Raw genomic sequence first — 12,280 nt, forward strand, 5'->3', positions numbered from 1 at the left:
TGATGATTTCTTAGTCCGTAGGGGTTGTGTCGGCTGTCCAATCCACACGCCACCCGTAACAGGAGTTCGTTGATGATTTCTCACTGCCTAGGGCTATGTCGGTTGTGGAATCCACGCGTCACTTGTGACAGCACTTTGTTGATGATTTCTCAGTCCATAGGGGCTGTGTCGGCTGTCGAATCGACGCGTCACCCGTGACAGCAGTTCGTTGATGATTTCTCAGTTCCTAGGGGCCGTGTCGGCTGTGGAATTCACGCGTCACCCATGACAGCAGTTCGTTGATGATTTCTCATTCCCAAGGGCCGGTGTCGACTCTGGAATCCACGCGTCACCCGTGATAGCATTTCGTTGAGGATTTCTGTGTCCCTAGGGGCCGTGTCGGCTGTCGAATCCACGCATCACCCATGACAGTAGTTCGTTGACGATTTCTCTGTCCGTAGGGGCGGCAGCTATTGAATCCACGCGTCACCCATGACAGCCCTTCGTAGATGATTTCTAAGTCCCTAAGGGCTGTGTCGGCTGTCGAATCCACGCGTCACTCGCGACAGCACTTCGTAGATGATTTCTCAGTCTCTAGGGGTTGTGTCGCCTATGGAATCCACGCGTGACCCAGGACAGCGCTTTGTTCATGATTTCTCAGTCCATAAGGGCCGTGTCGGCTGTCGAATCCACGCGTCACCCATGATACCAGTTCATTGACGATTTCCCTGTCCATATGGGCGGTGTCGGCTGTGGAATCCACACGTCACCCGTGACAGCCCTTCGTTGATGATTTCTCAGTCCCTAGGGGCAGTGTTGGCAGTGGAATCCACCTGTCAACCGTGACAGCACTTCGTTGATGATTTCTCATTCCCAAGGGCCGGTGTCGGCTGTGGAACCACGCGTCACCCATGACAGCAGTTCGTTGAGGATTTCTTTGTCCCTAGGGGCCGTGTCGGCTATCGAATACATGCGTCACCCGTGACAACAGTTCGTTGATGATTTCTCTGTCTGTAGGGGCGGTGTCAGCTATTGAATCCACGCGTCACCAATGACAGCACTTCGTTGATGATTTCTCAAACCCTAGGGGCTCTGTCATATGTGGAATCCACGCGTGACCCGTGACAGCAGTTCGTTGATGATTTCTCAGTCTATAGGGGCTGTGTCGCCTATGGAATCCACGCGTGACCCGTGACAGCACTTCGTTCATGATTTCTCAGTCCATAGGGGTTTTGGCGGCTGTGGAATCCACGCGTCACCCGTGACAGCAGTTCGTTGATGATTTCTCAGTTCATAGGGGCTGTGTCGGCTTTCCAATCCACTCGTCACCCGTGACAGCAGTTCGTTGATGATTCCTCACTGCCTAGGGCTATGTGAGCTTGGAGTCCACGCGTCACCCGTGACAGCACATCGTTGATGATTTCTGAGTGCCTAGGGTTGTGTCAGCTGTGGAATGCACGCGTCACCCGTGACAGCACATCGTTGATGATTTCACAATCCCTAGGGGCTGTGTCGGCTGTCGAATCCACGCGTTACCCGTGACAGCACTTCGTAGATGATTTCTCAGTGCCTAGGGCTGTGTCGGCTGTGGAATCCACGCGTCACCCGTGACAGCAGTTCGTTGATGATTATACAGTCCCTAGGGGATGTGTCGGCTGTAGAATCCATGCGTCACCCGTGACAGCACTTCATTGATGATTTTTCAGTCCCTAGGGGCGGTGTCGGCTGTGGAATCCACGCGTCACCCGGGACAGCACTTCGTAGATGATTTCTCAATCCCTAGGGGCTGTCTCGCCTATGGAATCCACGCGTGGCCCGGGACAGCGCTTCGTTCATGATTTTTCAGTCCATAAGGGCCGTGTCGGCTGTCGAATCCACGCGTCACCCGTGATAGTAGTTCGTTGATGATTTCTCTGTCCATAGGGGCGATGTCGGCTGTCGAATCCACGCGTCACCCGTGACAGCAGTTCGTTAAGGATTTCTCAGTCCCTAAGGCCGTGTCGGCTGTCGAATCAACGCCTCACCCGTGACACCCCTTCGTTGATGATTTCTCAGTCCCTAGGAGCGGTATCAGCAGTGGAATCCACCCGTCAACCGTGACAGCACTTCGTTGATGATTTCTAATTCCCAAGGGCCGGTGTCGGCTGTGGAATCCACGTGTGAGCCGTGACAACAGTTCGTTGAAGATTTCACAGTCCCTGGAGGCTCTGTCGACTGTCAAATCCACGCGTCACCCGTGACAGCACTTCGTTGATGATTTCTGAGTGCCTAGGGCTGTGTCAGCTGTGGAATCCACGCGTCACCCGTGACAGCACATGGTTGATGATTTCTTAGTGCCTTGGGCTGTGTCGACTATGGAATCCACACGTCACCCGTGACAGCACTTCGTTGATGATTTCTGAGTGCCTAGGGCTGTGTCGGCTGTGGAATCCACGTGTCACCCGTGACAGCACATCGTTGATGATTTCTCAGTGCCTAGGGCTGTGTCGGCTGTGGAATCCACGCGTCACCCGTGATAGCAGTTCGTTGAAGATTTCACAGTCCCTAAGGGCTATGTCGGCTGTGGAATCCACGCGTCACCCGCGACAACAGTTGGTTGACGATTTCTCAATCCGTAGGGGCGGTGTCGGCTGTGGAATCCTCGCATCACCCGTGACAGCAGTTCGTTGATGATTTCTCAGTCCCTAGGGGCACTGTCAGATGTGGAATCCACGCGTGACCCGTGACAGCACTTCGTTGATTATTTCTCAGTCCCTAGGGGCTGTGTCAGCTGTGGAATCCTCGCGTCACTCGTGACAGCAATTCGTTGATGATTTCTCAGTCCATCAGGGCTGTGTCGGCTATGGAATCCACGTGTGAGCCGTGACAGCAGTTCGTTGATGATTTCTCACTTCCTAGGGCTGTGTCGGCTGTGGAAACCACGCGTCATCCGTGACAGCAGTTCGTTGATGATTTCACAGTCCCTAGGGGCTGTGTCGGCTGTCGAATCCACGCGTGACCCGTGACAGCACTTCGTTGATGATTTCTGAGTGCCTAAGGCTGTGTCGGCTGTGGAATCCACGCGTCACCCGTGACAGCACATCGTTGATGATTTCTCAGTCCCTCAGGGCTGTATCGGCTATGGAATCCACGTGTGACCCGTGACAGCACTTCGTTGATTATTTCTCAGTCCCTAGGGGCTGTGTCGGCTGTGGAATCCTCGCGTCACTTGTGACAGCAATTCGTTGATGATTTCTCAGTCCTTCAAGGCTGTGTCGGCTATGGAATCCACGTGTGAGCCGTGACAGCAGTTCGTTGATGATTTCTCACTGCCTAGGGCTGTGTCGGCTGTGGAATCCTCGCGTCACGCGTGACAGCAATTCGTTGATGATTTCTCAGTCCCTCAGGGCTGTGTCGCCTATGGAATCCACGTGTGAGCCGTGACAGCAGTTCGTTGATGATTTCTCACTGCCTAGGGCTGTGTCGGCTGTGGAAACCACGCGTCACCCGTGACAGCAGTTCGTTGATGATTTCACAGTCCCTAAGGGCTGTGTCGGCTGTCGAATCCACGCGTCACCTGTGACAGCAGTTCGTTGAAGATTTCACAGTCCCTAGGGGTTGTGTCGGCTGTGGAATCCACGCGTCACCCGTGACAGCAGTTTGTTGATGATTTCTGAGTGCCTAGGGCTTTGTCTGCTATGGAATCCACGCGTCACCCGTGACAGCACATCGTTGATGATTTCTCAGTGCCTAGGGCTGTGTCGGCTGTGGAATCCACGTGTGAGCCGTGACAGCGGTTCGTTGAAGATTTTACAATCCCTGGAGGCTGTGTCGGCTGTCTAATCCACGCGTCACCCGTGACAGCACTTCATTGATGATTTCTGAGTTCCTAGGGCTGTGACGGCTGTGGAATCCACGCGTCACCTGTGACAGCACATTGTTGATGATTTCTCAGTGCCTAGGGCTGTGTCGGCTGTGGAATCCACGCGTCACCCGTCACAGTAGTTCGTTGAAGATTTCACAGTCCCTAAGGGCTATGTCGGCTGTGGAATCCACGCGTCACCCGCGACAACAGTTGGTTGACGATTTCTCAATCTGTAGGGGCGGTGTCGGCTGTGGAATCCTCGCATCACCCGTGACAGCAGTTCGTTGATGATTTCTCAGTCCCTAGGGGCACTGTCAGATGTGGAATCCACGCGTGACCCGTGACAGCACTTCGTTGATTATTTCTCAGTCCCTAGGGGCTGTGTCAGCTGTGGAATCCTCGCGTCACTCGTGACAGCAATTCGTTGATGATTTCTCAGTCCATCAGGGCTGTGTCGGCTATGGAATCCACGTGTGAGCCGTGACAGCAGTTCGTTGATGATTTCTCACTTCCTAGGGCTGTGTCGGCTGTGGAAACCACACGTCATCCGTGACAGCAGTTCGTTGATGATTTCACAGTCCCTAGGGGCTGTGTCGGCTGTCGAATCCACGTGTGACCCGTGACAGCACTTCGTTGATGATTTCTGAGTGCCTAAGGCTGTGTCGGCTGTGGAATCCACGCGTCACCCGTGACAGCACATCGTTGATGATTTCTCAGTCCCTCAGGGCTGTATCGGCTATGGAATCCACGTGTGACCCGTGACAGCACTTCGTTGATTATTTCTCAGTCCCTAGGGGCTGTGTCGGCTGTGGAATCCTCGCGTCACTTGTGACAGCAATTCGTTGATGATTTCTCAGTCCTTCAAGGCTGTGTCGGCTATGGAATCCACGTGTGAGCCGTGACAGCAGTTCGTTGATGATTTCTCACTGCCTAGGGCTGTGTCGGCTGTGGAATCCTCGCGTCACGCGTGACAGCAATTCGTTGATGATTTCTCAGTCCCTCAGGGCTGTGTCGCCTATGGAATCCACGTGTGAGCCGTGACAGCAGTTCGTTGATGATTTCTCACTGCCTAGGGCTGTGTCGGCTGTGGAAACCACGCGTCACCCGTGACAGCAGTTCGTTGATGATTTCACAGTCCCTAGGGGCTGTGTCGGCTGTCGAATCCACGCGTCACCTGTGACAGCAGTTCGTTGAAGATTTCACAGTCCCTAGGGGTTGTGTCGGCTGTGGAATCCACGCGTCACCCGTGACAGCAGTTTGTTGATGATTTCTGAGTGCCTAGGGCTTTGTCTGCTGACACGACCAAAAGATTGATGTCTTTTCCCAAGTGCAGGAGTGTCGAAGTAATAAATAACCCGGCAAGACCGGGGTCGAACCACAGGGAGGTTACTTGTATAAATTATAAGCAACAATAATACTACAACGATAGTAATAATAATAATAATAATAATAATAGTGATAATAATAATAACGAAGAAGAAGAGGAAGAAGTTGATGAGAACTTTGAGATGAAAGATTAACGTAAGGATTAAACAATGATAACAACAAATGTCAAGATTAGAGGATCCACTAATGGTATTTCAAACAAGTATAGTATAAACCCTTATTATTCAATTGGAAACCACACACAAGGAGGTTCCAATCAGATTATAAATTGTTAACATGATTACATTAGCTATCTTATTCGAATAATGCTAATACTTGTAAATGTTGTCAGGCATTCATGATTATAACTTATGTTAACAACAAATCAAGTTCCTTTCATAGCTCAGGTGTCGGTTATACCATACAGTATGGGCTATGAAAGTGCCAAGTATTTGTTGTACCAAATGTTATACAACATAAATCTAGATTAACCATTTAACAAGCAAAGTATTATAAGTGAACAAGATAGCAAATATAAAGCATGTTAGTATCCAACATTAAGGTCCATGTTAAGTTTATATTATACTTATTCTTACACCATTAGTGTACCCTTTTCACCTTGACATAATTAATTTAGCTAGACATAATGAAAGAAAGAAACATAAATGAACAAGGAAAGGAAATGAAAAGCATAAGCAAGAGATTAATATAAGCAAAACTTAAGCATTACAAAATATAAAGAGAGAGCAAAAGCATGATCTTGATCTGAAAACCAAGATGCCTAAATACATGGCAAATGCCTCCTTTTATAGGCCAAAATTCGGAACTATTGATTTGTTGACTAATTGATGAGTGGGTGGCCACATCTTGACTTGGTGACAATTCTTATCTTCTTGTCTGCCAAAAACATCATTGATGACGTCATAATTTGAACAAACTTGAATCATGAAAGTTCTAGGAAATTGTCTCATCTTTCCAGGGTAAAAATTTGAGATCATTTGGACTTCTAGAACTTGAGATATGGGCTGAACACTGAACAGTGTCTGGGCTGCAGGACAGATTCGGACTTCTTTGTTGTTGCTACAATTTGGACTTGAAAACGGCCTTGTTAAATCTTGGGCTCCACGTGAAAGTTGTAGGCCTATGTCTTATCTTTCCATCCATATAAAATGGACCTAAATCCAAGATCTACAGCTCCAGATATGACCCAATTACCGAACTGTGTTCCAATTTGGACTGCACCAGCATCTCTTTGGCCATCTTTTTGTCCTTTCAATTTCAGTACTTCAACTCATCAATCAATTCTTTCATTTATGTGATAGGCCTGCATTTAAGATTAACATTTACCATAAATTAAAGGTATCTTATGTAATTAGATATGTTATTATAAAACATGCTTTAGTTAAGGAGTTATTGATACTTCAAGTGCAAAATGATGATATAAAACCTTGATAAAAATGCACTTTTAAGTACTAATCACACCCCCCAACCAGCTTATTACTAGTCCCTAGTAATTAAAGCGTTAAAATAGAAAAAAAATTTGCAAATTCCACAAAGCAAGGCATTCATCATTCAACTTCCATTAATCTATCCAGATAAACAAACTCTCATTAAATTTTATATATCTGCTCAATACCTCTTAAACAAAATATTAATAAACCTTCCTTGTTATGTGCTCAATGTATGAAACATAGATGATGGGGCTTTTGTTGGAAGAAAACAATATTTTGTTCTAATGTTTAAGGTTAACTTCCTTGGGTTGGGATTATTTTATTTTATTTTACTTTTTTTTTTTAATATCTATACATATAACATAAAACACAATGCATCTTTAACCCATGTAACGAGCTTTCGGCTAATGACTCCCAGACCAGTTGATCTTAGGGCATTAGGTGTTGAGACACCCCTACGAGCTTAGTAACTCGGGTTGCAGATACTGATACGTAGATAGTGCAATGTTTGATTCCCTTAAGCTTTTCTCCTTAACCCATGTAACAAGCTTTGGGCCAATAGCTCCCAAGTCAGTTGACTTTAGGGTATTAGGTGTTAAAACACCCCTTCGGGCTTAATTGCTTAGGTTAGGGAGGCTACGAAATCAAACTTATCTACGTTCTTATTATCATCATTTTTTTTCCTTTTTTTTTTCTTTTTTTTTCTTTTTTTCTTTTTTTCTTTTTTTCTTTTCTTTTTTTTTTTTGCAAATTATAGACTATCCCTATCCCTTAGTTGTTACCTTTAACAAAAGAACATAAATAATGTAATAATCCAATGTGCAACCCACAATCATATGTTAAAGTGTGTGTGTGAAAATGAAGGTTTAAGAATATTTGTTAAATGAGTATAGGAGCAGAACCAAGTGATAACAATGCGAGAGTTTGTAAACCTGAATATTTCAAGAAGTATTATAATAGGCCTTGTTATGAATATTGCAAATAACCATTAGAAAATGTTTACTAAGATGCGTCTCAAGAGTCATTCCCCCTTACTCTGCCATCCTAGTAATAACAGTTTTGCCAAATGAAACAAAAACAGTTAGTTGGTTAGTTTTTTTTTTTTTTAAAAAAAAATACTACTACCCTCTCCCCCCAACCAAAACGAGACATTGTCCTCAATGTTCTAAGGTAGAAAGATAGAGTATAGAAGACATCACCTGAAACAACGAACACTGACAAACCTGAAACACACTTAAACAAAAATAACAGAACAAAATACTATGTGAGAAATAAAACCAAAAGACACAAGGATTCACAAACGAAGGCTCAAATCCAATCTAAGCTTTTTACAGCTTTCTGTAGTTGACCAATTGATGCGACTCATGGAAGGATCAATTACAGGGGTGAAAGATTGTAGTTTGTCGATCAATTATTCAGCCGTAGCAGCAGAGATTATGATTTGTCGTGCCGAAGATGTTAGAAATTCCTGTTCCACAGCTTGATCAAGAAAAGACAACAAAGTATCATAATAACCATTAACATTGAGCAAACCTATAGGTTTATGGTGAATGTGAAGTTGGGCCCAAGATGAAATATGAAAGATCTCTTCCAATGTGCCCAGACCACCTGGTAAGGCAATGAAGGCATCAGCATGGTTAAACATTGTATTCATTCGATCAAACATTGTGGAGACCTGTAGTTCCTCTCCAATTGTTCTTCCAATGATGTCCCCTTTTGTTAAAGCTTCGGGGACGACCCCCAAAACTTGACTACCTCCTAAAAATGCAGCTATCGCCACACCTCCCATTAACCCAAGGCTGTCTCCCCCATACACTAAATGCATCTTTCTCTCAGCTAGGACCTGACCAAGATGATTTGCTGTTTCTAAAAATGCTATTTCCTTCCCAGGACTGGATCCACCGAAAACACAAATATTTTTTATGTGATAACTTGAGGAACCTGCCATTTCTACACGCTTCTATATCTGTCTAATGTAAGGGATGAGTAGAAATGAGGGGAAGGAAGAGAAGATTTTATAGAAGAGAAATTGAAGATGCAATCATACCACCTATATGTAGGCCAGCTGGAGTCTCACACTCTCTCTCTTTATTTATTTATTTATTTTGAAAAGGCATGTGTATGTACAGGTAGTTGTGATTGTGGCTCACATCTTCCCTTGGTTTTACGTCCAAGAACGGCTTAAACGCCCTCTATGGGTCGGGGATAGGCTTCCCATCCAGTTTTCTTAAAAACTGGCAAACAGGGTCTTTTTTAGTCAGATTCCCAAGACTAAGTCTATCATGTTCTTTATGAAAATGGGGCCATAAATCATGAATTGCACGATGCACATCTCCACTAGGATGCGTCTCAAGGGTCAACAAAAGATTATCTAAAGACCCCTTACTTAGGCCATCCTTAATGAATTGTATTTTATCTTCACGGTTTATAGATACCATTCCTAAAGAACGACATGTTGCATTACAAGTCCATCTGGCACATTTGTGACAGACTTTCAGTCGTTTTGCACGACGTTTCTTTGCAAAAGTGCTTTTACCTGTTCCAGGCATGTGTGAAATGAAAGAATTGGAGGACTCACCTGATAATCGGACCTTTGCTTCAATCAGCCAACGAATATCTTCAGGAATTCCATGATCCATTAACAACTTCAATCTTGCACACCTAGCACGGTAAATTTTTGTAATCGCATTCTGAGGCAGAGCGGGAAAGTACTTTTTCAATTTTTCAAGAATGGTGTCCATTTTGAAATGAGAATTGGAGAAGAGATTCAAAGAAGAGAGAAAGAGTAAAGAATTGCACAAATATAGATAGATATCAGTTATTATGGGAAACTGAAAGAACCGACTTAAGTCACGGAGTACCGTTATCCGCCTTTTGACCGGGGTGAGAGAAACTAGCAAAATGAAACACAAAACAATGTGAGAAAACTAATCAATCTTTATATACAGGATCACTCAATTCAATCGAGTCATTTTCAACTGAAAAATTATCAAAGTAAACTTTCAAACGATGTCCATTTACCTTGAAAACATTGCCATTCTTTGGATTCTCGATATCACAGGCCCCATATGGATACACATGTTTCACAATGAAAGGACCACTCCATCTTGATCTTAGTTTTCCAGGAAATAAATGGAGTCGAGAATTATAAAGCAAGACTTTTTGACCAACATTGAATGTTTTTCTCAATATTTTCTTGTCATGAAACTCTTTGATTCTTGCTTTATGAATTCTTGAATTTTCATATGCATCATTTCTTATTTCCTCAAGCTCATTTATTTGTAATTTTCACAGTTGACCAGCATCATCAAGGTTTGAATTAAAAGCTTTAATAGCCCAATAAGCTTTATGTTCAAGTTCCACAGGCAAGTGACAAGGTTTTCCATAGACTAGTCTATAAGGTGACATACCTAATGATGTTTTATAAGCAGTTCGATAAGCCCAAAGTGCATCATTAAGTCTTAAAGACCAGTCTTTCCTATTAGGGTTCACTGTTTTCTCCAAGATTTGTTTGATCTCCCTATTAGCAAGCTCTACCTGCCCACTAGTCTGATGGTGATAAGGGGTGGCAACTTTGTGAGTGATTCCATATTTCTTCATTAAAGACTCAAATGGCTTGTTGCAGAAATGTGTTCCACCATCACTTATCATGGCTCGAGGGATTCCAAATCGACTCAAAATATTTTCTTTCAAGAATTTTATCACTGTTTTGTGATCATTGTTTCGACTTGGAATTGCCTCTATCCATTTTGAAACATAATCTACTGCGACTAATATGTACACGAAACCAAATGATGAAGGAAATGGACCCATGAAATCTATACCCCAACAGTCAAAGATCTCAATGACAAGAATAGGATTTAAAGGCATCATGTGACGTTTTGAAATAGATCCCAACTTTTGACAATTTTCACAAATCTTACAGAATGCATGTGAGTCCTTGAACATGGTGGGCCAGTAAAATCCGCATTGTAAGATTTTTGCAGTTGTCTTTCTTGATGAGAAATGGCCCCCACATGCCTCAGAATGACAAAATTTAATGACACTACTTACCTCATTGTCAGGAATGCATCTTCGAAATATTTGATCAGGACAATATTTGAATAAATAAGGGTCATCCCAATAAAAGTTCTTTACTTCGTTCAAGAACTTTCTTTTGTCTTGGGTACTCCAATGAGCTGGCAATTGTCCTGAAACAAGAAAATTAACAATATTAGCAAACCAAGGCATTGTAGAGACAGAAAATAAAGATTCATCAGGAAAGTAGTCATCGATTGGTGTGATGTCAGATTTTGAATCTGTTGTCAATCTTGACAAATGATCGGCGACAACATTTTCGGTGCCTTTCTTGTCTTTGATTGTGATATCAAATTCTTGAAGTAACAAAATCCACCGAACCAATCTAGCCTTAGAATCTTTCTTAGAAAGAAGATATTTCAATGCTGCATGATCACTGTAAACAACAACAGGTGAGCCAACAAGATAAGACCTGAAGTTTTCACATGCAAATACTACTGCAAGTAATTCTTTTTCAGTAGTGGTGTAATTCATTTGAGCACTATTTAAAGTTTTACTTGCATAGTAAATCACATAAGGTTTCTTATCTTTTCTTTGTCCCAAGACAGCACCCACGGCATAATCACTAGCGTCACACATTATTTCAAAAGGTAAAGACCAATCAGGAGGTTGAATGATAGGAGCAGAAGTAAGCAAGTTTTTAAGTTTAACAAAGGCTTCTTCACAATGTTCAGTCCATTCAAAAATATTATCCTTTGTTAGAAGGTTGCTCAAGGGCTTAGATATTACACTAAAATCTTTGATGAACCTTCTATAAAAACCAGCATGTCCTAAGAATGATCTAACATCTTTAATGGATTTTGGTGTTGGCAAGTTAGCAATTAACTCGATTTTAGATTTGTCAACCTCAATTCCTTTTGATGAAACAATGTGACCAAGTACAATGCCGTTTGTTACCATAAAGTGACATTTTTCCCAATTCAGTACAAGATTCTTCTCTTCACACCTGCTCAAAACCTTTTCTAAGTTAGTCAAACAATCATCAAATGAATCACCAAAAACAGAAAAATCATCCATAAAAATCTCAAGAAAACGTTCAACCATATCACTAAATATACTAAGCATGCATCTTTGAAATGTGGCTGGTGCATTACATAATCCAAAAGGCATCCTTCGATATGCAAAAGTGCCAAATGGACATGTGAAAGTAGTTTTCTCTTGATCTTCCAATGCAATTTCAATTTGGTTATAACCTGAATAGCCATCTAGAAAACAATAAAATTCATGACCTGCAACTCTTTCTAGGATTTGATCCATGAAAGGTAAGGGAAAATGATATTTTCTAGTCATTGAATTAAGTTTCCTATAATCAATGCACATGCGCCAACCAGTAATAGTCCTAGTTGGAATTAACTCATTTTTTTCATTTGTTATCACAGTGACTCCAGACTTCTTAGGTACCACTTGAGTACGACTTACCCATTTGCTGTCAGAAATAGGATAAATGATTCCATTATCTAGAAGCTTAATGACTTCATTTTTCACTACTTCTTTCATATTAGGATTAAGCCTTCGTTGCATTTCTCTAGAGGGTTTAGCATTTTCCTCCAAATAAATCCTGTGA

At 43.0% G+C, this 12,280-nt stretch overlaps 1 pseudogene; it reads right to left on the minus strand.

Moving 5' to 3' along the window:
- LOC133680084 (uncharacterized) overlaps positions 1–12,280 on the minus strand; it is a 195,261-nt pseudogene that overhangs the window by 135,088 nt on the left and 47,893 nt on the right.

This window comes from Populus nigra, chromosome 19, assembly GCF_951802175.1.
Source record: "Populus nigra chromosome 19, ddPopNigr1.1, whole genome shotgun sequence".
Classification (NCBI taxonomy): Eukaryota; Viridiplantae; Streptophyta; class Magnoliopsida; order Malpighiales; family Salicaceae; genus Populus; species Populus nigra.